We start from the raw sequence: 22,944 nt of genomic DNA on the forward strand, positions 1-22,944 counted from the left end.
CCCTTGCTGATTTTGTAAGTTTGCCCACTGTCAAAGACATGAACAGTCTAGAATTTTTAGGCTAGGTTAATTTTACCAGTGAGAGATAGATTATATATAAATATTAAAAAAAAAGAAAACACATTGTCAAAATTATATATATTTATTTGCATTGTGCACAGAGAAATAAGTATTTGATCCCTTTGGCAAACAAGACTTAATACTTCGTGGCAAAACCCTTGTTGGCAAGCACAGCAGTCAGACGTTTTTTGTAGTTGATGATGAGGTTTGCACACATGTTAGATGGAATTTTGGCCCACTCCTCTTTGCAGATCATCTGTAAATCATTAAGATTTGAGGCTGTCGCTTGGCAACTCGGATCTTCAGCTCCCTCCATAAGTTTTCTATGGGATTAAGGTCTGGAGACTGGCTAGGCCACTCCATGACCTTAATGTGCTTCTTTTTGAGCCACTCCTTTGTTGCCTTGGCTGTATGTTTCGGGTCATTGCCGTGCTGGAAGACCCAGCCACGAGCCATTTTTAATGTCCTGGTGGAGGGAAGGAGGTTGTCACTCAGGATTTGATGGTACATGGCTCCATCCATTCTCCCATTGATGTGGTGAAGTAGTACTGTGCCCGTAGCAGAGAAACACCCCCAAAACATAATGTTTCCACCTTCATGCTTGACAGTGGGGACGGTGTTCTTTGGGTCATAGGCAACATTTCTCTTCCTCCAAACACGGCGAGTTGAGTTAATGCCAAAGAGCTCAATTTTAGTCTCATCTGACCACAGCACCTTCTCCCAATCACTCTCAGAATCATCAAAATGTTCATTTGCAAACTTCAGATGGGCCTGTACATGTGCCTTCTTGAGCAGGGGGACCTTGCGGGCACTGCAGGATTTTAATCCAGTACGGCGTAATGTGTTACCAATGGTTTTCTTGGTGACTGTGGTCCCAGCTGCCTTGAGATCATTAACAAGTTCCCTCTGTGTAGTTTTCGGCTGAGCTCTCACCTTCCTCAGGATCAAGGATACCCCACGAGGTGAGATTTTGCATGGAGCCCCAGATCAATGTCGATTGACAGTCATTTTGTATGTCTTCCATTTTCTTACTATTGAGCCAACAGTTGTCTCCTTCTCACCCAGCGTCTTACTTATGGTTTTGTAGCCCATTCCAGCCTTGTGCAGGTCTATGATCTTGTCTAGAGATGAGCGAACTTATCAAAAGTTCGGTTCGGCTAGTTCGCCGAATTTCACAAAAAAGTTCGGTTCGGACCGAACTAGTTCTGACCGAACCTGTCACTTCCGTGCGCCGAGCATGCTACTGTCCAGGGCGCTGATAGAGTTAATGGGCTGCGCTAACTCTTTCAGCAACCTTCACAGTACATGCTCGGCGCGCGGAAAATACCATTTAAATGTAATAAAAAAATAAAAATTATACGTTCGTACTTACTTTCCTCCTGTCCGGCCTCCAGCGATGACGTTTCATCCCTTTCGCCGCTGCAGCCAATCACAGGCTGTAGTGGCGGTCACGCACGTCAGGATGACGCTTCATCCCACGTGACCGCCTCTGCAGCCAATCACAGGCTGCAGCGGCGACATGAATGAAACGTCATCGCTGGAGGCCGGACAGGAGGAAAGTAAGTATGAACGTATTATTATTATTTTTTGGCATGTATGTATGTTGGCATGTATGTATGTATGTATATCTGTGCATGTATGTTTGCATGTATGTTGGCATGTATGTATATATGTGCATGTTTGTATGTATATTTGCATGTATATATTTGCATGTATGTATGTTTGCATGTATGTATTTTTGCATGTATGTTGTCATGTATGTATGTATGTATGTATGTTGTCATGTATGTATATATGTGCATGTGTGTATGTATATTTGTATGTATGTATGTATGTTTGCATGTATGTTTGCATGAATGTATGTATATTTGCATGTGTGTATATATATATATATGTATGTATGTTGTCATGTATGTATGTATGTTGTCATGTATGTATATATGTGCATGTATGTTGGCATGTATGTATATATGTGCATGTGTGTATGTATGTATATTTGCATGTATGTATGTTGTCATGTATGTATGTATATATGTGCATGTATGTTTGCATGTATGTTGGCATGTATGTATACATGTGCATGTTTGTATGTATATTTGCATGTATATATGTTTGCATGTGTGTATGTATGTTTGCATGTATGTATGTTTGCATGTATGTATGTTGTCATGTATGTTTGTATGTATGTTGTCATGTATGTATGTATATATGTGCATGTATGTGTTTGCATGTTTTTATTTTTGCATGTATGTTTGCATGTATGTTTATATATGTGCATGTATGTAATTATGTTTGCATGTATTTATGTTTGCATGTATATTTGTGCATGCTTGTATATATGTATGTATGTATCTTTGCATGTTTGTTTGTATGTATGTATGTTTTCATGTGTGTGTGTATGCATGTATGTATGATAGTTTGCATGTATATATGTGTGTATGTTTGCATGTATGTATATTTGCATGTATATATGTGCATGCTTGTATATATGTATGTATGTTTGTATATATGTATGTATATTTGTATATATGTATGTATGGCCATGTATGATACTGTCTGCTGGCGCCCTGTATCTAAGTCAACTTCGCGGCAGGCTTCTATACATGGTATAACAGTCAGTATCACACATTAAACTGAATCTAAGCCTACAACATGTTTTATTTCATTATTTTATTTTTTTACAGGTTTGGTGTTTGGACTACGTCGGTTTCGAGGACTACTTCGATGACGGTTTTTTTTCTACAATAAAATGGTTAATGAGGGTTGTGTTGGGGGTGCTTTATTTCAATAAAATATTTTATCTATATCTTTGTCTTTTTCTTTTCAAATTTTATTATTACCACTTTAGTAATGGCCGCTGTCTGAGTGACAACATCCATTACTAATGCGAGGCTTAGGGTATGTTCACACGGCGGGGGTCCGTAACGGCTGAAATACGGGGATGTTTCAGCCTGAAAACATCCCCGTAAATTCAGCCGTACCGGCATGTGCAGGCGCTTGAACGCCGCGTCAATTACGGCCGTAATTAGCGCTGCTATTCATTGGAGTCAATGAATAGCGGCTCCAAATACGGCCAAAGAAGTGACAGGTCACTTCTTCTACGCGGGCGTCTATTTACGCGCCGTCATTTGACAGCGGCGCGTAAATATACGCCTCGTGTGAACAGACAAACGTCTGCCCATTGCTTTCAATGGGCAGATGTTTGTCAGCGCTATTTTCAGACGTAATTCGGGGCAAAAACGCCCGAATTACGTCCGTAAATAGGCCGTGTGAACATACCCTTAGTGTTAGCCGGTGCAGAGGCTAACACTAACCACCATTATTACCCCGGTACCCAAAACCACCAGGGGTGCCGGGAAGAGCCAGGTACGATCCAGTACCCGACCATCTGTTGTGATGGTCGGGTCCTGGGGCGGCCGCAGGCTGGTATTACGAGGCTGGGAAGGGCCAAAAACAGTGGACCTTCCCACCCTTGTAATGCTAGGCTGCTGCTGCTGTGTTGTATCTGGCTGGTTATAAAAGTGGGGGGGACCCCACGTCATTTTTTTAAATTATTTATTTATTTACATTTTTTTTTTAAAAAAGACATGGGGTTCCACCCAATTTATCATAACCAGCCACATACAACACAGTGTTATTAGCCTGGGAATGGACAAAACCAGTGGCCCTTCCCACCCATGTAATGCCAGACTGCTGCGGCCTTGTATATGGCTGGTTATTAAAAATGTGGGGGACCCGTCTATTGCTAAATTTGTTAAATTCCAAAAAAAAAACGACGTGGGGGTCCCCCCCATTTTTATAACCAGCCCGATACAACACAGCAGCAGCAGCCTAGCATTACAAGGGTGGGAAGGTCCACTGATTTTGGCCCTTCCCAGCCTCATAATACCAGCCTACGGCCGCCCCAGTACCCGACCATCACAACAGATGGTCGGGTACTGGATCGTACCAAGCTCTTCCCGGCACCCCTGGTGGTGGTGGTGGGTACCGGGGTAATAATGGGTGGTTAGTGCTAGCCTCTGCACCGGCTAACACTAAGTACCGCCTTAATAATGGACGCTGTCAATCAGCCAACTACCATTATCTAGGCACTAATAAAGTTTGAAAAAAAAAACACAAAGACAATTCTTTTTTATTGAAATAAGAAATCCCCAACAAAACCCTCGTTAACCATTTTATTAAAATTTGAAAAAACGCAGATCTACGCAGTAGTCCAACGAATCGAAGACGTAGTCCAATCGGTACATCAAAATCTGCAACAACATAAAAAAACAGTTATCAATGTGAACAATACCAATACTTCTACTCACCTACACACATATATACACGCACACACAAACAAACAACCATACACAGACACACACATATATACACAAACACAACAAGATATACACACACACATAAACAGACAAACACACACATATACACGAACTCACACATATACAAACAAAAACACACATATCCAAACACACACACACACACAGTTATACACACATACACGAACACATATACACAAACACATATACAAACAAAAACACACATACCCAAACACACATATACACAAACACATATACACAAACACACCCATATATACACACAAACACACACCCATATACACACATATACACATATACAAAAACACACACAAACATCTACACACAAACATATACACAAATACACCCATATATACACAAACATATACACAAAACACATATACACAAACACACCCATATATACACACACACATATAAAAACAAAAACAGACAAAGTCACATACCCAAACACACATATATACACAAACACACATACACAAACACGGTTTCTTTTAAATGCTGCTGGGGAACCCGCTCGATCCACTATATACGGCTGCGCTACAGTGCAGCATTTAAAAGAAACAGGATCCTGACCTGTCCATAGAGTTTAAGGCAGCACAGAGTATTTCAGGAGATGAGCGTGCAGATTCAGTGCTGCTGCGAACTCTGCTCTTACCATTACGTAGCTCTCAGTCTGTTACCTCTCCTCCACTCCTGTCCTCCAGAACACCTTCACATGATTGGCAAGTCACCACGTAATGGTAAGAGCAGAGTTCACAGCAGCACAGAGTATTTCAGGAGATGAGCGTGCGGATCTTGTGCGGGGTGGTGACTTGCCAATCACGTGAAGGTGTTATTGAGGACAGGAGTGGAGGAGAGGTAACAGACTGAGCTACGTAATGGTAAGAGCAGAGTTCACAGCAGCACTGAATCTGCACGCTCCTCTCCTGAAATACTCTGTGCTGCTGTGAACTCTGTTCTTACCATTACGTAGCTCAGTCTGTTACATCTCCTCCACTCCTGTCCTCAATAACACCTTCACGTGATTGGCAAGTCACCACCCCGCACAAGATCCGCACGCTCATCTCCTGAAATACTCTGTGCTGCTGTGAACTCTGCTCTTACCATTACGTGGTGACTTGCCAATCATGTGAAGGTGTTCTTGAGGACAGGAGTGGAGGAGAGATAACAGACTGAGAGCTACGTAATGGTAAGAGCAGAGTTCACAACAGCACTGAATCTGCACGCTCATCTCCTGAAATACTCTGTGCTGCCTTAAACTCTGTGGACAGGTCAGGATCCTGTTTCTTTTAAATGCTGCACTGTAGCGTAGCCTTATATAGTGGATCGAGCGGGTTCCCTAGCAGCATTTAAAAGAAACAGGATCCTGACCTGTCCACAGAGTTTAAGGCAGCACAGATTATTTCAGGAGATGAGCACGGGCAGCCGTTCGTTTTTCCGAGCCGTGCTCCCATCATGCACACGACCGTAAAAACACCCGTTATTGCGGGTCGTAATTACGACCCGCAATAACGGGCTCATAGACTTCTGTTACCCACGGGTACCTTTCCGTATTCTCACGGGAAGGTGCCCGTGCCGTTAAAAAAATAGAACATGTTCTATTTTTCTATTTTACGGGCCGTGCTGCTATAATTATAATGACAGCACGGTTCGCAAAAGCGGCCAGCTGCCCGTGGCCGGCCGGCCGTGCTCGTACTTACGAGTCGTAATTACGAGCACGGCCCGTAAAATAAAAAAATAGAACATGTTCTATCTTTTTAACGGCACGGGCACCTTCCCGTGAGAAAACGGGAAGGTACCCGTGGCTAACAGAAGTCTATGGGCCCGCTATTTCGGGTCGTAATTACGACCCGTGATAACGGGTGTTTTTATGGTCGTGTGCATGAGGCCCCGTAATGATGGGTGGCTACATGTGTGCACCCGTCATTACGGCAGCGTTGCTAGGCGACGTCAGTAAGGGTATGTGCACACACACTAATTACGTCCGTAATTGACGGACGTATTTCGGCCGCAAGTACCGGACCGAACACCCTGCAGGGAGCCGGGCTCCTAGCATCATATTTATGTACGATGCTAGGAGTCCCTGCCTCTCCGTGGAACTACTGTCCCGTACTGAAAACATGATTACAGTACGGGACAGTTGTCCTGCAGAGAGGCAGGGACTCCTAGCATCGTACATAAGTATGATGCTAGGAGCCCGGCTCCCTGCACTGTGTTCGGTCCGGTACTTGCGGCCGAAATACGTCCGTCATTTACGGACGTAATTAGTGTGTGTGCACATACACTAAATAGTCACTGTTCAGGGTGCTGAAAGAGTTAACTGATCGGCAGTAACTGTTTCAGTACCCTGGACAGTGACTACCGATCACAGTACCTGTAAAAAAAAAGACGTTCATACTTACCGAGAACTTTCTGCTTCCTCCAGTCCGGTCTCCTGGCCGTTGCCTTGGTGACGCGTCCCTCTCGACATCCGGCCCGACATTCCTTGATGACGATGCAGCCTTGTGAGCGCTGCAGCCAATCACAGGCTGCCGCGGCCTCTGCAGCCAATCACAGGCTGCAGAGGCCTCTGCAGCCAATCACAGGCTGCTGCGTCAGAAAAGGTCGGACTGGAGGAAGAAGAGGGACTCGTCAACAAGACAACGACCGGGTACGTATGAAATGCTTTTTATTTTATTTTTAATCAGCAGCCTCTTTTCTCTATCAGTGATTGATAGAGATAAGTGGCTCCCGATTTGTATAATGTTTTTGACCGGGTTCGGTCAAAACGGGTTCGGCCGAACCCGGTGAAGTTCGGATTCGCTGCGAACCGAACTTTACCGGAAGTTCGGACCGAAACCGGGTTCGGTTGTCCCGGTTCGCTCATCTCTAATCTTGTCCCTAACATCCTTAGAAAGCTCTTTGGTCTTGCCCATGTTGTGGAGGTTAGAGTCAGACTGATTAATTGAGTCTGTGGACAGGAGTCTTTTATACAGGTGACCATTTAAGACAGCTGTCTTTAATGCAGGCACCAAGTTGATTTGGAGCGTGTAACTGGTCTGGAGGAGGCTGAACTCTTAATGGTTGGTAGGGGATCAAATACTTATTTCTCTGTGCACAATGCAAATAAATATATATAATTTTGACTATGTGATTTTCTGTTTTATTTTTTTATATAATCTATCTCTCACTGGTAAAATTAACCTAGCCTAAAAATTCTAGACTGTTCATGACTTTGACAGTGGGCAAACTTACAAAATCAGCAAGGGATCAAATACTTATTTCCTTCACTGTATATACCCCGGCATGAAATTAGAGTCCCAAAGAGGTATGTACGAATTCACCGCAGAGACCTCTGTGGGTGCCGTATTAAAGCTTGAAACATCTCAGAGCTGTACTACAGTTTTGTGCATAATCACTTATGAAAACTGTCTGTCCAAAATCCAACAAGTCTAAATAACAATCCTTTTAATTATGTATAATATTAACAGTGTTAAAAATGATAACTTAGGGAGATGAGTTTAAATCTCTAAACCCGTTTTCCAGTATTGCTCCACTACCTCAACATGTGCTACTGTTTTCAATTTTATTACAGATAATTTATATTTTGTGATTTGCTTACCATCATTAACATTCGTCTATACAATAAATTTTTCAATGAGGCATTTCATTTTGCTTGCCTTTCTTAATTTTTGGGTGGTGTGGATCTCACCCTGTTGCCTGCTTCGGTTTAGCTTAATTTGAGAAGAGTGCGGAGGAGTGTTTTTTCTTTTAGTTGTTTTCAAATCCTACCCTCAATTATGGATATCTTTAGTTTTAGAGATCAAAATATGATCGATCACAAAATGTACATGAAGATCTTAGCTCCGGTACCGGATCGGATGATCGGGAGTCTATGTTTAAACAGAATTATTAACTGTTAAAGAAATCTTCCTATTGTGAGATGTGGCATCACTGGAGAAATATCTCGGTGACAAATGATCCCAGAAGGCCTCAGGTGGCAGCTCCAGTTAAATTGTGACAGTGATCCCCATGATTTTGATGCATAGGAATAATTTCTTAACCAATGGGACTTTTGTGGCATGGAATATATTATCAATATAAGAAAGAAAAAGTTATGAATATTAAATGAAAAAATTGAAGCTTATAAGTCAAAACTGGAACCCTTTATGGGGTTAGATGATTAGATGGCAAAAAAAACATTAAAAAAGTCAAAATTGAATTAAAAAACAAAAAATATAGAAAATACCTCAGTGAAGTGAAGGGAGACTATGATAATAAGACCATATATAGATGGAATAAGATTAAAATTAAGAAAGAAGAGAAGCAGACCAGTTCTTATTTGGATGAAATAGAATTTCAGCAATTTGCGAATGTTCCCCACAAGGGGTATGATAATTATCACACACACAACAAATACTTTCATAGAAAAGGTCTTTTAAAAAACAATAAAATGTAAAGAAATCATATAATGCTGATTACTATCCAGTAGATAGTCCAAGGAGGACTTATGTTCGCTATCCGCAAAGTAATTGTTATGAGAATTTTCATCATCCAGCACAAACATATAAACCTGATTATAGAGGACAATATTCTCATAATAATTATACAGGGCATCAACATTATTGACCCGCTATCAGTGCAATTTCTAACACAAGAAGGGAGACTCAAATGCTCCCCAAATTTCTTTAAGCAACCTTTTTCCCCTTTGTCTGATTGGAATCATTTCCATCTGGGAAGGTCTCTTGGATAATTTAAATGTATTCGTTGAGTATATAAACAATAATTCATTTACTTTAAGATTTACTTCAGAACTTAATATGAAGTCCAACATCTTTTTGGACTTAGAGATTTTTATAGATGGTAATAAGTTAGAAACAAAAAACAATTTTAAGCCTACGGATTGCAACAGCTACGTTGAGTATTTTAGTTGCCATTACAAGCCGTGGCTACACAATATACCAGAAGAACAATTTAAAAGAATTTGACTTAACCGTACCAGGGTAGAGGATTTTAAGACACAATCAAAACTAATTGAATTCTGTCTGATAGAACGAAATTATGACCCAACAATAGTAAAATATGCTCTTGAAGAAGTTTGTGAAAATGTACATGGTAGTCCTCAAAACACTAGAATAAAAAAGATTGATGAAATCATTACCCCTTTCTTTACCATCTTTTCCTCCAGTTCAACCCTTATAAGTAATATTTTTAGACAAAATTGGCACATCTTGAGAAACGACCCTGTGATCGGCTCAAATTTACCTGCTTACACGACCCGTAATATATCGAAAATCGACCAATATTAAAGACATCATTACTAGTAGTCATATCAAAACAAAAGATAAACCCCTCAGTTCAGAAAAAGGGTTTTTCCCATGCACGAAGTGCAAAACATGTAAAGACGTGGGTCACAGTACAATAAAGAATGTTTGTAAAGTGTTTTTCGACTCAGAGAAGAAAAAGAGTTATAATATTATCAGTTTTATGACATGTGACACTAGGGGTGTAATTTATGTACTACAATGCCCATGTGGCTTAAACTATGTGGGCAGTATGGCCCCTAAACTCAAAAATAGAATTTCAGAACACTGTGATTACATCCGAAAGTGGAACATCACCCGCCTAGGGCCCTCAAAGTGGATGGAGCTTTAGAAAAAAAGCTATGATGGAAGAAGAGGAAAACATCCTGAATACAGTTCATGTTTCCTATGGATGAGGCACACTTAGGCCGGATTCACACGAGCGTGTGTGTTTTGCGCAAAAGGTCCATAAAAGCTCCGTGTGTCAGCAACATATGATGCGTGGCTGCGTGATTTTCGCACAGCCGCCATCATTATGACACTCTGTTTTTATGTTTTTAAACAGAAAAGCACGTGGTGCTTTTCGGTTTTCATTCATAGTTTTGACTACTGTAGCCCGCATCACGCGCGGCACACGGAAGTGCGTCCGTGTGCCCTGCATAGTTTTCACGCACCCATTGACTTCAATGGGTGCGTGATGCGCGAAAAACTGGCAAATATAGGACATGTTGTGAGTTTTACGCAGCGGACATAAGCTGCGTGAAAATCACTGACAGTCTGAACGGCCCCATTGACTAACATAGGTCCGTGCGACGCGCGTGAAAATCACACGCGTAGCACGGAAATATTATACGTTCGTCTGAATAAGCCCATAAGCAGTGAGGTCCTCTTCCAAAGATTTATAAGGCTATTGCCTGGATTGTTCAGGCGTACTGTTGTACCTGCTGAGTTCAGGTCAAACCTTCATGTGTGCCCTTGAAGGGCCTACTCTGCTGAGCAAGGGCAGTGGCACAATTTATTTACTCCAGCTGTTGTGAAACTACAACTCTCAGCATTCTCTGATAGCCAAAGACTTTATTTATTAAAATTAAATTTAAAAAAATACCTTATCCTACAGCTAAGTTAAGTTTGCCTGATCACAGATGTTGCACGGCTGTGGTCCAGGCGGGTATCAGCATGGAAGTTTTTCTGGGAATCCCTAAATTCATTGACTTCTCGAAATCTCCAAGGCTCACCGAAAATGGATTCTACAGATCCAAGTTGGTATAGATACCGGAGCTACATCAATTTGGCCCCTGACTACCGGGGTGTTACTATCCAAACAGGTAAGGTTTTCAGACAAGACCATGGCCCTATCTAGCACTGGTAAACATTCTTCTGGCTTAAACTCTGAGTCGCAAGTCGAGCAGATTAAAATTGTGGAGAGCTTCTCTGACAAGAAGGGGTAATCATTACCGTAGTCATTTGAGGTAGACATAGACACTTCAGTCGTGGAAAAATTTCCACTGACGTTATAGAAGTCAATACAGAGGCAGACCAAGGTTCCCTAGAAGGGTATTAAGAGGCTCTATAGCCAATCAGGAAGAACGGAACAGTCTAGGGCTCTGCGTTAAGGTCGCAGATCCCCCTGGAGGCAGTGATTCAGGTTCCATTTCTGACACCAGAAAGCCCAAACATTTTTCCCCTGTGTGAGGGGGGAAAAATTTCAATGGAGAACTGACCGGATATAAATGCAGGTTGTTTTGTTGCAGCTTTCATAATGTGCCATAACTAAGGACAGGCGATCTGTCTGAAATGCGTAGGCTTATTGCTGAGGCAACCACCCCCATACGTATTGGATTTTATTATTATCTGAAATAAAGTTGGAATACAATTTCCTTTTAAACATACCAGCGCTGGATTGCATCATTTCTACTTGTTCCGGTATTATGTTCATGTCAGCAGCTGCAGTGGCAGTTCTTTGGGCCTTTGGGTACTTGCGACCCCTCCAGGGAGTGATCCAGAACCTAAGGTAATACAACCCGGAGTGGTTAAGCAATAGGTGCACCAGGGGCGTTGCTAGGGTCTTAAAAGATCAGGGGCACAAGCCCTGAAACATATATATACCCCTACAAAAAAAAATAATACATTTTTACATACATATCGGAGATAGCATATATATATATATATATATATAAAACTAAGGCTCCTATATCTACACTGCTGGATAGAATTGGATGCATTGTCTCAGCAGACAGTATCATACATGATAGACTTAGATACATGGCCTCAGCCAATGGCGGATTATCATAGGGCGTTTTGGGCGTGGCCGCCCGGGGCCCGAGGCTCCCGGGGGGCCCATGGCCACCCAAAGTACATAGTAGTTTTGTTGCATTGTCAGCGAATCGCGGCAAAAAACGCATTGTGTATGTCCTGCAAAAGGACCTTTAGACATAAGGTCACATGACCTCATCTCTGAAGTTCTCACTACTGCTTAGAGACCTGCTGGTCACATGACCGCAGGACCTTGAGCAGCAGCAGCAAGACTCCGCAGAGAAGACTGATGAGAGTTGCTATGTAAGTATAAGGGGATGGATTTGTTTAAGAGGTCTGTATTTAGGGGGACTGTATTCAGGGCGTCTGGTGTGGGGTCTGTATTTAGGGGGCCTGGTTTGGGGACTGTATTTAGGAGGTTTGGTGGCTGTATTAGCTTAAGGGGGTCTGTATTTAAGGGGTCTGTATCCATTTAAGGGTTTTAGGGTCTGTATATTTAGGGGTCTGTGTTAGTTTAAGGGGTCTGGGGTCGGTATTTAGGGGGTCTGTATTTAGGGGATCTGGTCTGGGGTCTGTATCAGTTTATAGGGTCTACTTAGGGGCCTGTTCTAGGGTCTGTATTAGTTTAGGGGTCTGTATTTAGGGGGTCTGGGATATGTATTAGTTTATAGGGTCTATTTAGGGGGCCTGTTCTAGGGTCTGTATTAGTTGAGGGGTCTTTATTTAGGAGTCTGGTTTGGGGTCTGTATTAGAATAAGGGGTCTAGTCTGGGGTCTGTATTACTTAAGGGATTCAGGTCTGGAGTCATTATTAGTGTAGGGGTCAGGTCTGGGTTCTGTATTTAGGGGGTCTGGTCTGGGGTCTGTATTTAGCAGTCTGGTCTGGGGTCTGTATTAGTGTATGGGGTCTGTATTTAGGTGTCTGTATTAGTTTAGGAGTCTTTATCTAGGGGTCTGTATTAGTTTAGGGGATCTGGTCTGGGGTCTGTATTAAGGGAGTCAGGTCTGGGGTCATTATTAGTTTAGGGTGTCAGGTCTGGGGTCTGTATTTAGGGGTCTGGTCTGAGGTCTGCATTTATTTAGGGTGCTTGTTCTGGGGTCTGTATTTGTTTAGGGGGGTCTGATCTGGGGACTGCAAGAGTTTAGAAAGTCTGGGTCTGTATGTATTCTATATTCTAGTCTGGGGGTCCAAATTTATTAATTAGTCTGAGTAAAAGGGATTGTCCAGGCACATCGATAGGTCATCAGTATAAAAAACAGTCTGTGCCCGGGCAAACCCTTTAATGTATGGTCCTGGGCCTTGGTGTCGAAATTTGTGTGTTTTTATAGAGACTGGAAATGGCGGCAGAAGTGATGGGCAAAGATGTCTCATCAGGAGAAGTCGCCATAACGGTCTGCGTCAGATGGAGAAGAAAAGAAAACGGCTCCCATCAGAGAAGACGTCACTTGTGAGTTACTTGATCTATAGGGGATCTGTCCCCTCTCCTGACATGTCTGTTGTAGGATATCCTTGTATTCTACATATCTCTGTGTACACAGGACTAATAGACAAATGTGTGTTACCAATCCCATTGTCAAGAGGAAGTGTTCCTGAACAGTGTGATACTGTCAGCAATGGTTGGACACTGTCAGTATGTAGGGACACAGCCCTTTGACAAGGGAAATCGTGACAACCATTTGTCAATGCTCGCACAGAAAGGTGGTGTTCACTATAGACACAGCAGAGCGGCGATGGGGAAGGGGGGCCCAAGTTTGTGGAACAGCACAGGACCTATGGTGTACTTAATCCGGCAATGGCCCCAGCAGACAGTATCCTACATGATAGGCTTAGATACATGGACTCAGCAGACAGTATCATACATGATAGGCTTAGATACAGGGCCCCAGCAGACAGTATCACACATGATAGGCTTAGATACATGGCCCCAGCAGACAGTATCACACATGACAGGCTTAGATACAGGACCCCAGCAGACAGTATCACACATGATAGATTTAGCGCTCATTCAGACGAGCGTGAATCTCGTCCGTGGACTGTGCATTGAAATAACGCACAGCACACGGACCCATTGATTTCAATGGGGCTATTCACACGTGCGTGTGTTTTCACACAGCGTGTCTCCATTGCATGAAACTCACTGCATGTTGTATATTGGTGTATTTCACCTAGCCACCCATTGAAGTAAATGGGTGTGTGAAAACCACGGACAGCACAAGGACGACATCAAAAAAAATAAAGTGTTTGCGAGTGCGTGAAAAACACATGTCACACACCAAGCACACTGATGCAAAATGCAACGCACATGACCGGATTTACGCACGTTTATTATGCACGTAAACCTGTCACGCTCGTGTGAATGCAGCCTTAGATACAGGGCCCCAGCAGTAAGTATCCTTATACTAACCCTCAGGGTCAAATTTGGCATTTCTGGGGCCTCAAGCAAAGTTATGTCTCGGGGCTCTAATCAAAGACACCTGTAGAGTGTTCCCCACACAATGCCTCCTGTATATTGTGTCTCAACCCCCCTGTATGGTTCCGCACACAGTCCCCCTGCCATACATCCCCTTTGTAGACAGTGCCATGCAGTCTCCTGTAGGTAGTCCCACATACCCACCTTGTCTCAGCAAACAGTATCATACATAATAGGCTTAGATACATGGCTCAGCAGACAGTATTAAACATGATAGGCTTAGATACAGTGCCCCAGCAGACAGTATCACACATGATAGGCTTAGATACATGGCCCAGCAGACAGTATCACACATTATACTTAGATAAAGATTAAAGCAGGATAAAGCAGTGAGTATCCTTGTACTAACATATTCACCCCCCAAATAAAAATGTGTGTGAGTGTGTGTGTGTGTGTGTGTGCATATATATATATATATATATATATATATATATATATATTTATTTATATATATATATATATATATATATATACATATATATATATATATATATATATATATATATATATATATATGAGACAGCATATCTATAGCACGGTTGTATCTGGCTGGTTATGAAAAATGGGGGGGACCGCACAATGTTTATTCCATTTAAAAAAAAAAGGCGTTGGGGCCCCCCCCCCCCATTTTTGATAGCCATCCAGATACAACACAGCAGCAGCAGGCTAACATTACCAGGGTGGGAAGGGCCACTGTTTTTGGCCTTTCCCAGCCTAACAATACCAGCCTGCAGCCGCCCCAGTGCCCAACCATCACTACAGATGGTCGGGTACTGGATAGTTCCCAGCTCTTCCCGGTACCCCTGGTGGCGGTGGGTACCGGGGTAATAATGCGGGTTAGTGTTAGCCTCTGCACTGGCTAACACTAAGCCTCGCCTTAGTAATGGACGCTGTCAATCAGCCAGCTGCAATTACTAAGGGGGTAGTAATGAAGTTTAAAAGAAAATACAAAGACATAGAAAAAATATATTTTATTGAAATAAAAAACCCCACACATCCCTCATTAACCATTATATCGAAGAAAAAAAAAGCCGTCATGGAAGTAGTACTCGAATCCAACGTAGTCCATCGACCAAACCTGTAAAAAAAAACACAAACACAAAATAAAAACTATAGTAACACATGTGGTAGGCTTAGATACAGGGCCCATGTGTGATACTGTCTGTTAGACCATGTATCTAAGCCTACAACAAGGCAGTCTTAGATACAGGACCCCAGCAGACAATAATCTTATACTGTATAAGATTACTGTCTGCTGGGGTCCTGTATCTAAGCCTGCCTTGTGGTAAGCTTAGATACATGGTCCAACAGACCGTATCAGACATGGGCCTTGTATTTAAGCCCATGTGTGATGCTGTCTGTTGGACCATGTATCTAAGCTTACCACAAGGCAGGCTTAGATACAGGACCCCAGTAGGCAGTAATGATGTTACACTTACCCAGCTCTTCGGTGTAGTGGATGTCCCGACACTATCCAGCGTCATGACGTCTTGCACGGCGTACAGCGTCATAGACGTGAGGAGACGTCAGGACTTCCGGTGCGCTCGGGAAGGAGGGTACGTATGTGTCGCTACTATAGTAACAGTGGCCCGTGTATTTTATGACATAGTCCCTAGTTACTGTAGTACATTTCTATAGTGGTGCGGGGTCCGTGGCCGGTCGCAATCGCGACCCTTGTTGCGGCAGTCTCCCGGAGGTCTGGTGCTAGCAACGCCCCTGAGGTGCAACCTGTCATTTCAAACTCATGAATCCTTCAGATGTGGAAACATCTTAGGGACGTGAGGTCCCTGGTCCAGAGAATCTGGATCTTGTTGACTACAGATGCATCTCAAATAAGTTGGGAGTACTCCTGGAGTGGTTTACAGTCCGGGCCTCAAAGAGTCCCCTCTATAGTTCTATGTCCTTAATCCTAAAGGAACTCAAAGCCAGATTATATACTCTACAAGTTTAGGGGAAAGCAGTCTGTGTAAAGTCAGACATTATAACATCAGACAGGGTTGCACCCGAGCAGAACCCCTTCTCGGGGAGGTGGGAAAGATCTTGATATAGACAGAGTTGAACCTACCCATTGTCTGCTGTACATATTTAAGGCTCCCTCAACATTATTGCAGACCGATTGGGTCGAAGAGTACAGTCCCAGGAGCAATGTCTCTGAATCTAGAGATCTTCAAGCAGATCACCAGAATATGGGAGGTGCCAGGGATTGATCTCATGGCGAAAAGGTTCAGCGCAAGGTGAAAACATTTCTCTCCCTTTATCAGGAAGACAATTCCTTGGCAGTGGATGCCCTGTCCATTCCTAGGAGGTTCAGGCTGGCCTACGTTTTCTTTGATACCCCGGGTATCTATGTAAATCAGGCAAGACTAGGCCACGGTAAAAGCCATCATGCCGTTCTGGCCACAAAGGTCATGGTATTCCCAACTCATTCAGATGAGTCGAGGGTGTTACTGGAGACTTCTTCCAGTGCAGAACTTGGTGTCTCAAAGCACTCAAACTCTGCCAGGACCTGAAAAATCTCCACCTGACAGCCTGAAGGTTGACCAGACCCTTTTGTAATCTAAAGGGCTCTCCAATTAATTTATGAATTTATTCGAATGTATTTTTTCAGATTCATATTCCACTCAAGAAGTGGATAGTTCCAACCTGCAGATTAACAACATCCTACACTTCCAGCAGGAAGGATTCGGAAAAGGACTGAGTCTATCAACCTGAAAGTTTCAAAATTAGTCCAGATCCACTTTTTTGGCTAAGATCCTTGTTACAAAAGCCCTTCGTGAAAAGGTTTCTGAAACGGTCTGCTAGAAAAAGACGTATTATCCTCAGACCTATGGCAAAATTAGACTTTGCTTTAGTCCTAAGAGGTTTATGCTCACCTACCTCTGAACCTCTAGAAGAGGTCCCACATAATGACCTATTATTACCAGTTATTTAATTCTGGCTATAATAAAGGGTGGACACGGGCGGTGGAGAGCATGGCGTACCATGGCATGCTACGTTGTGTCTCTCCAACGGTGCACCAGGAACTGTGAGCCACTGTCCCAGTCCCTTACATGCAATGTACTGGGCTCCTGTGCAGCTGCACGGTTTGCACATGTAGTGTGTCCGCCCCTAACCATAGCATCTGTCAAGAGAATAGGGGAGCTTCAAGCCTTGTCATCAGTGGATCCATACATCAGATTCAGGGGGGGCTGTATGGTGTTCCCTACAGGGGGGGCGGTATGGCGTTCCCTACAGGGGGGGCTGTATGGCGTTCCCTACAGACCCCCCCTGTAGGGAACGCCATACAGACTCCCTGTAGCTAATGCCATACAGACCCCCTGTAGATAACGCCATACAGTCCCCCCTGTAGATAGCGCCATACAGCCCCCCTGTAGATAACGCCATACAGCCCCCTCTGTAGATAGCGCCATACAGCCCCCTCTGTAGATGGCGCCATACAGCCCCCTCTGTAGATGGTGCCATACAGCCCCCCCTGTGGATAGCGCCATACAGCCCCCCTGTAGATAACGCCATACAGCCCCCCTGTAGATAGCGCCATACAGCCCCCCTGTAGATAGCGCCATACAGCCCCCCTGTAGATAACGCCATACAGCCCCCCTGTGGATAGAGCCATACAGCCCCCTGTGGATAGAGCCATACAGCCCCCTCTGTAGATAACGCCATACAGCCCCCTCTGTAGATAGAGCCATATAGCCCCCCTGTAGATAGATCCATACAGCCCCCTGTAGATAGCGCCATACAGCCCCCTCTGTAGATGGCGCCATACAGCCCCCTCTGTAGATGGTGCCATACAGCCCCCCCTGTGGATAGCGCCATACAGTCCCCCCTGTAGATAGCGCCATACAGCCCCCCTGTAGATAACGCCATACAGCCCCCTCTGTAGATAGCGCCATACAGCCCCCTCTGTAGATGGCGCCATACAGCCCCCTCTGTAGATGGTGCCATACAGCCCCCCCTGTGGATAGAGCCATACAGCCCCCCTGTAGATAACGCCATACAGCCCCCCTGTAGATAGCGCCATACAGCCCCCCTGTAGATAGCGCCATAAAGCCCCCCTGTAGATAACGCCATACAGCCCCCCTGTGGATAGAGCCATACAGCCCCCCTGTGGATAGAGCCATACAGCCCCCTCTGTAGATAACGCCATACAGCCCCCTCTGTAGATAGAGCCATATAGCCCCCCTGTAGATAGATCCATACAGCCCCCTGTAGATAGCGCCATACAGCCCCCTCTGTAGATGGCGCCATACAGCCCCCCTGTAGATAACGCCATACTGCACCTTTTGTAGATAACGCCATACAGCCCCCTTTGTAGATATCTACAGAGGGGGCTGTATGGCGTTATCTACAGGGGGGGCTGTATGGTGTTATCTACAGGGGGGCTGTATGGTGTTATCTACAGGGGGGCTGTATGGCTCTATCTACAGGGGGGCTGTATGGCTCTATCTACAGGGGGGCTGTATGGCGTTATCTACAGGGGGGCTGTATGGCGTTATCTACAGGGGAGGCTGTAAAAAAGGCACTATCTACAAGGGGGGGTGTGATAACTAGGGGAGGGGGGCCCCAGTCAAATGTTTGCTATGGGGCCCAGTCTTTCCTAGTTACGCCGCTGGGCTGAATTTTTGGTTCTGGAGGAGACAGCTCTTGAGCGTTCAATTTTTGAGTTACAACAGTCAAGAGGGCACTCCCTATGGGATTACTTCTAGCTAAATCCCCATTATTATGCTGCTGTAGGACGTAAGGGAAGTATAGATTTCTAACGTTAATCTGTTTTCCCTTAGTCCTAACAGCAGCACAAGCTTCCCACCCTTGTTAACCCTTTCAGGACTGAGCTAATTTTGGCCTTTAGGACCAGCCCCATTATTTTCAAATCTGACATGTGTCACTTTATGTGGTAATAACTCTGGAATGCTTTTCCCTATCCAAGCGATTCTGAGAATGTTTTCTCATGACATATTGTACTTTATGTTAGTTGCAAAATTTGGTCAATAAATTCATTGCTTATTTGTGTAAAACACCAAAATGTAAAGAAAGTTTGCAAAAATGATGATTTTTCTTATTTTAACCCCTTAACGCTCAGCGACGTAATATTCAGTCGCGCTAACCATGCCGTTCGCCATTTCGGCCATCTTCCCGAAACATGCAGGAGCTGTGACAGCTGCTGACTCGTGCAGCAGCTGCCGCAGCTCCTACAGCGGGGACCGATCGCTGTGTCTCCACTGATTAATCCCTTAAAAGCCGCGTTAAATAAAGAACGCAGCTTTTTAGGGGTTAAGCTACAATCGCCGGCCTGCTACACGATAGCGGCCGGCGATGGTGACTATGGCAACCGGACACCTAACAATGGCGTCCGGCTATGCCATCGACGGAAGCCTAGTGGGTCCTGACCAAGTCAGGACCCACTATGCTTGCTGTCAGTGAGTAGCTGACAGTTCTAATATACTGCACTACGCATGTAGTGCAGTGTATTAGAATAGCAATCAGGGCCTCCTGTCCTCAAGTCCCCTAGTGGGACAAAGTAATAAAGTAAAAAAAAAGTAAAAAAAAGATATGTAAAAATAAGAAAATAAAAGTTTAAAAGTAAAAAAAGTAAAAGTCCCCCTTTTTACATTATCAGTCCTTTATTATTAATAAAAATCTATAAATAAACTATACATAATTGGTATCGCCGCGTAACGGACTGAACTACAAAATAATTTTTTTATTTATCCCGCTCGGTGAACGCCGTAAAAGAAAATAATAATAAACCATACCAGAATCACAATTGTTTGGTCACTTCACCTCCCAAAAAATGGAATAAAAAGAGATCAAAAAGTCGCATGTACCTAAAAATGGTACTGATCGAAACTACAGTTCGTTACGCAAAAAATAAGTCCTCGCACGGATTTATTAAAGGAAAAATAAAAAAGTTATGGCTCTTAGAATAAGGTAACACAAAAAGTGAATGATTTTTTACAAAAAGTATTTTATTGTGCAAACGCCATAAGACATAAAAAAAACTATAAACATCTGGTATCGCTGTAATCGTATCGCCCCGCAGAATAAAGGGAATATGTCACCTATAGCGCACGGTGAACGCTGTAAATAAAATAGAATGAAAAAACAATAGTAGAATTGCTGTTTTTTAGTCACCACGCCACTTAAAAATAGAATAAAAACGGATCAAAAAGTCGCATGCACCCTATGAAAACTGCATTGAATTCCTCAAGGGGTCTAGTTTCTAAAATGGGGTCATTTTTGGGGGGTTTACACTGTTTTGGCACCACAAGACCTCTTCAAACCGGACATGGTGCCTAATAAAAAGGAGGCCACAAAATCCACTTGGTGCTCCTTTGCTTCGGAGGCCGGTGCTTCAGTCCATGACCGCACTACGGCCACATGTGGGATATTTCTCAAAACTGCAGAATCTGGGCAATAAATATTGAGTTGCGTTTCTCTGGTAAAACCTTTTGTGTTATAAAAAAAATGGTATAAAAAGGATTTTCTGACAAAAAAAATAAAATATGTAAATTTCACCTCTACTTTGCTCTAAATTTCCGTGAAACACCTAAAGGGTTCATAAACTTTCTAAATGCTGTTGTGAATACTTTTAGGGGTCTAGTTTCTAAAAAGGGGTGGTTGATAGGGGTTTCTAATATATAGGCCCCTCAAAGCAACTTCAGAACTGAACTGGAAAATAAAAAAAATAAAAAATGAGGCAATACTTTGCTTCTTACTTTATACTGATAATGAGTCATGCCCACCCTGAGATGACCCCAGTTTTGACCGTTTGTATAAACGGAGACCCCTATTAGACCGTTTCAGTGCCCGGTTTTCCCAAGCATACACCCCCGAGAATTTTATTTTTATTGATGTGTCCTTGGTACATTTTAAAGGGAGGCTTGAATTCCGCCAGTACCTGCCGGGTAAGAGGGCAAGCAAGGTATGGTGTGAAGATGTATAAGCTGTGCGAGAGTGCATCACGGTATACCCACAGATTTAGGATATATGAAGGGAAGGACAGCAGTATTCAGCCCCCAGAATGCCCCCCCCCCCTTACTGGGAGTTAATGCAAAAATTGTTTCGGATTTGGTGCACCCACTGCTGGACCAGGGTTACCACCTCTAACTGGATAATTTTTATACCAGCGTCCCACTCTTCACGTGCCTCGCTTCCAGAAGTACTGCGGCATGCGGCACTGCTAGAAGAAATCTGAGAGGCCTCCCTAAGACTCTGCTTGGGCAAACACTCAAAAGGGGTGAGAGCAGGGCACAATCCAGCAGCAACATATTGTGTGTCAAGTACAAGGTCAAGAGAGATGTCCTTGTATTGACAACAATACATGGCCACACCAGTACCCATGTACTGGCCAGAGGGGAACTTTCCTGGAATTTCAAGAGATGGTTATCAAGAAACTAATTTTTAGGGACCAGGACGGGGGGGGGGGGGGTTCCCAGTACTTCTGAAAGCAAGGCCACATGCATCGCACCAGGGCAACACTTTCCAGGAGAAGTTCCCCAAACTGGCAAGAAGGGAAAAAGTCAAAAGAGGTGCTTAGTCTGTTATAAGAGGGGGGTAAGGGAGGACACAATATATCAATGTGACACGTGTCCTGAAAAACTAAGGCTCTGTATGAAGGAGTGTTTTAAAATGTATCATACATTCCTTGATTTTTAATCTACCCCAGTTTTACTTACCCTGATGCACTCCGCACAACTTACCCCCCTCATCTTTCCCTTCTGAGCCATGCTGTGTGCCCAGGCAGCTGATAACAGCCACATGTAGGGTATTGCCATACCCAGGTGAACCCACATTACAGTTTATGGGGTGTATGTCTCTGGTCAAAATGCTCACTACACCTCTAGATGAATGCCTTAAGGGGTATAGTTTTAAAACGTGGAAACTTCTCGTGGGTTTCAACTGTACTGGTACCTCAGGCTTCTGCATACATGACTTCGCATGAGGAAAATCCCCAGTAGGCCAAATGGTGGTCCTTTCCTTCTGAGCCCTCCCATGAGTCCAAACGGCAGTTTATCACCATCACTCAGGACAAATTGGGCAACAAAATGGGGTATTTTGTTTCCTGTGAAAATAAGAAATTTTGATAAAAAATGACATCTTATTGGAAAAAATTTCATTTTTTTTTCATTTCACAGCCCAATTCAAATAGGTGCTGTAAAAAAACTGTGTGGTCAAAATGGTAACAACAACCATAAATTAATTCCTTGAGGGGTGTAGTTTCCAAAATGGGGTCACTTCTGGTGGGTCTCTATTGCTTTGATACCTCTGGGGCTCTGCAAATTCAACATGGCACCCGAAAACTAAGCCAGCAAAATCTGGACTCCAGAGAACAAATAGCGCTCCTTTCCTTTTGAGCCCTCCCATGGGCCCAAACGGCAGTTTATCACCACAAATGGGGTATTGCTGCACTCAGGACAAATTGGGCAACAAAATGGGGCATTTTGTTCCCTGGGAAAATAAGAGATTTTGATCAGAAATTACATCTTATTGGAAAAAAATTCATTTTTTTAATTTCACAGCCCAATTCAAATACGCGCTGTGTAAA

This window comes from Rhinoderma darwinii, chromosome 1 (genome assembly GCF_050947455.1).
Source record: "Rhinoderma darwinii isolate aRhiDar2 chromosome 1, aRhiDar2.hap1, whole genome shotgun sequence".
NCBI classification, from domain to species: Eukaryota; Metazoa; Chordata; class Amphibia; order Anura; family Rhinodermatidae; genus Rhinoderma; species Rhinoderma darwinii.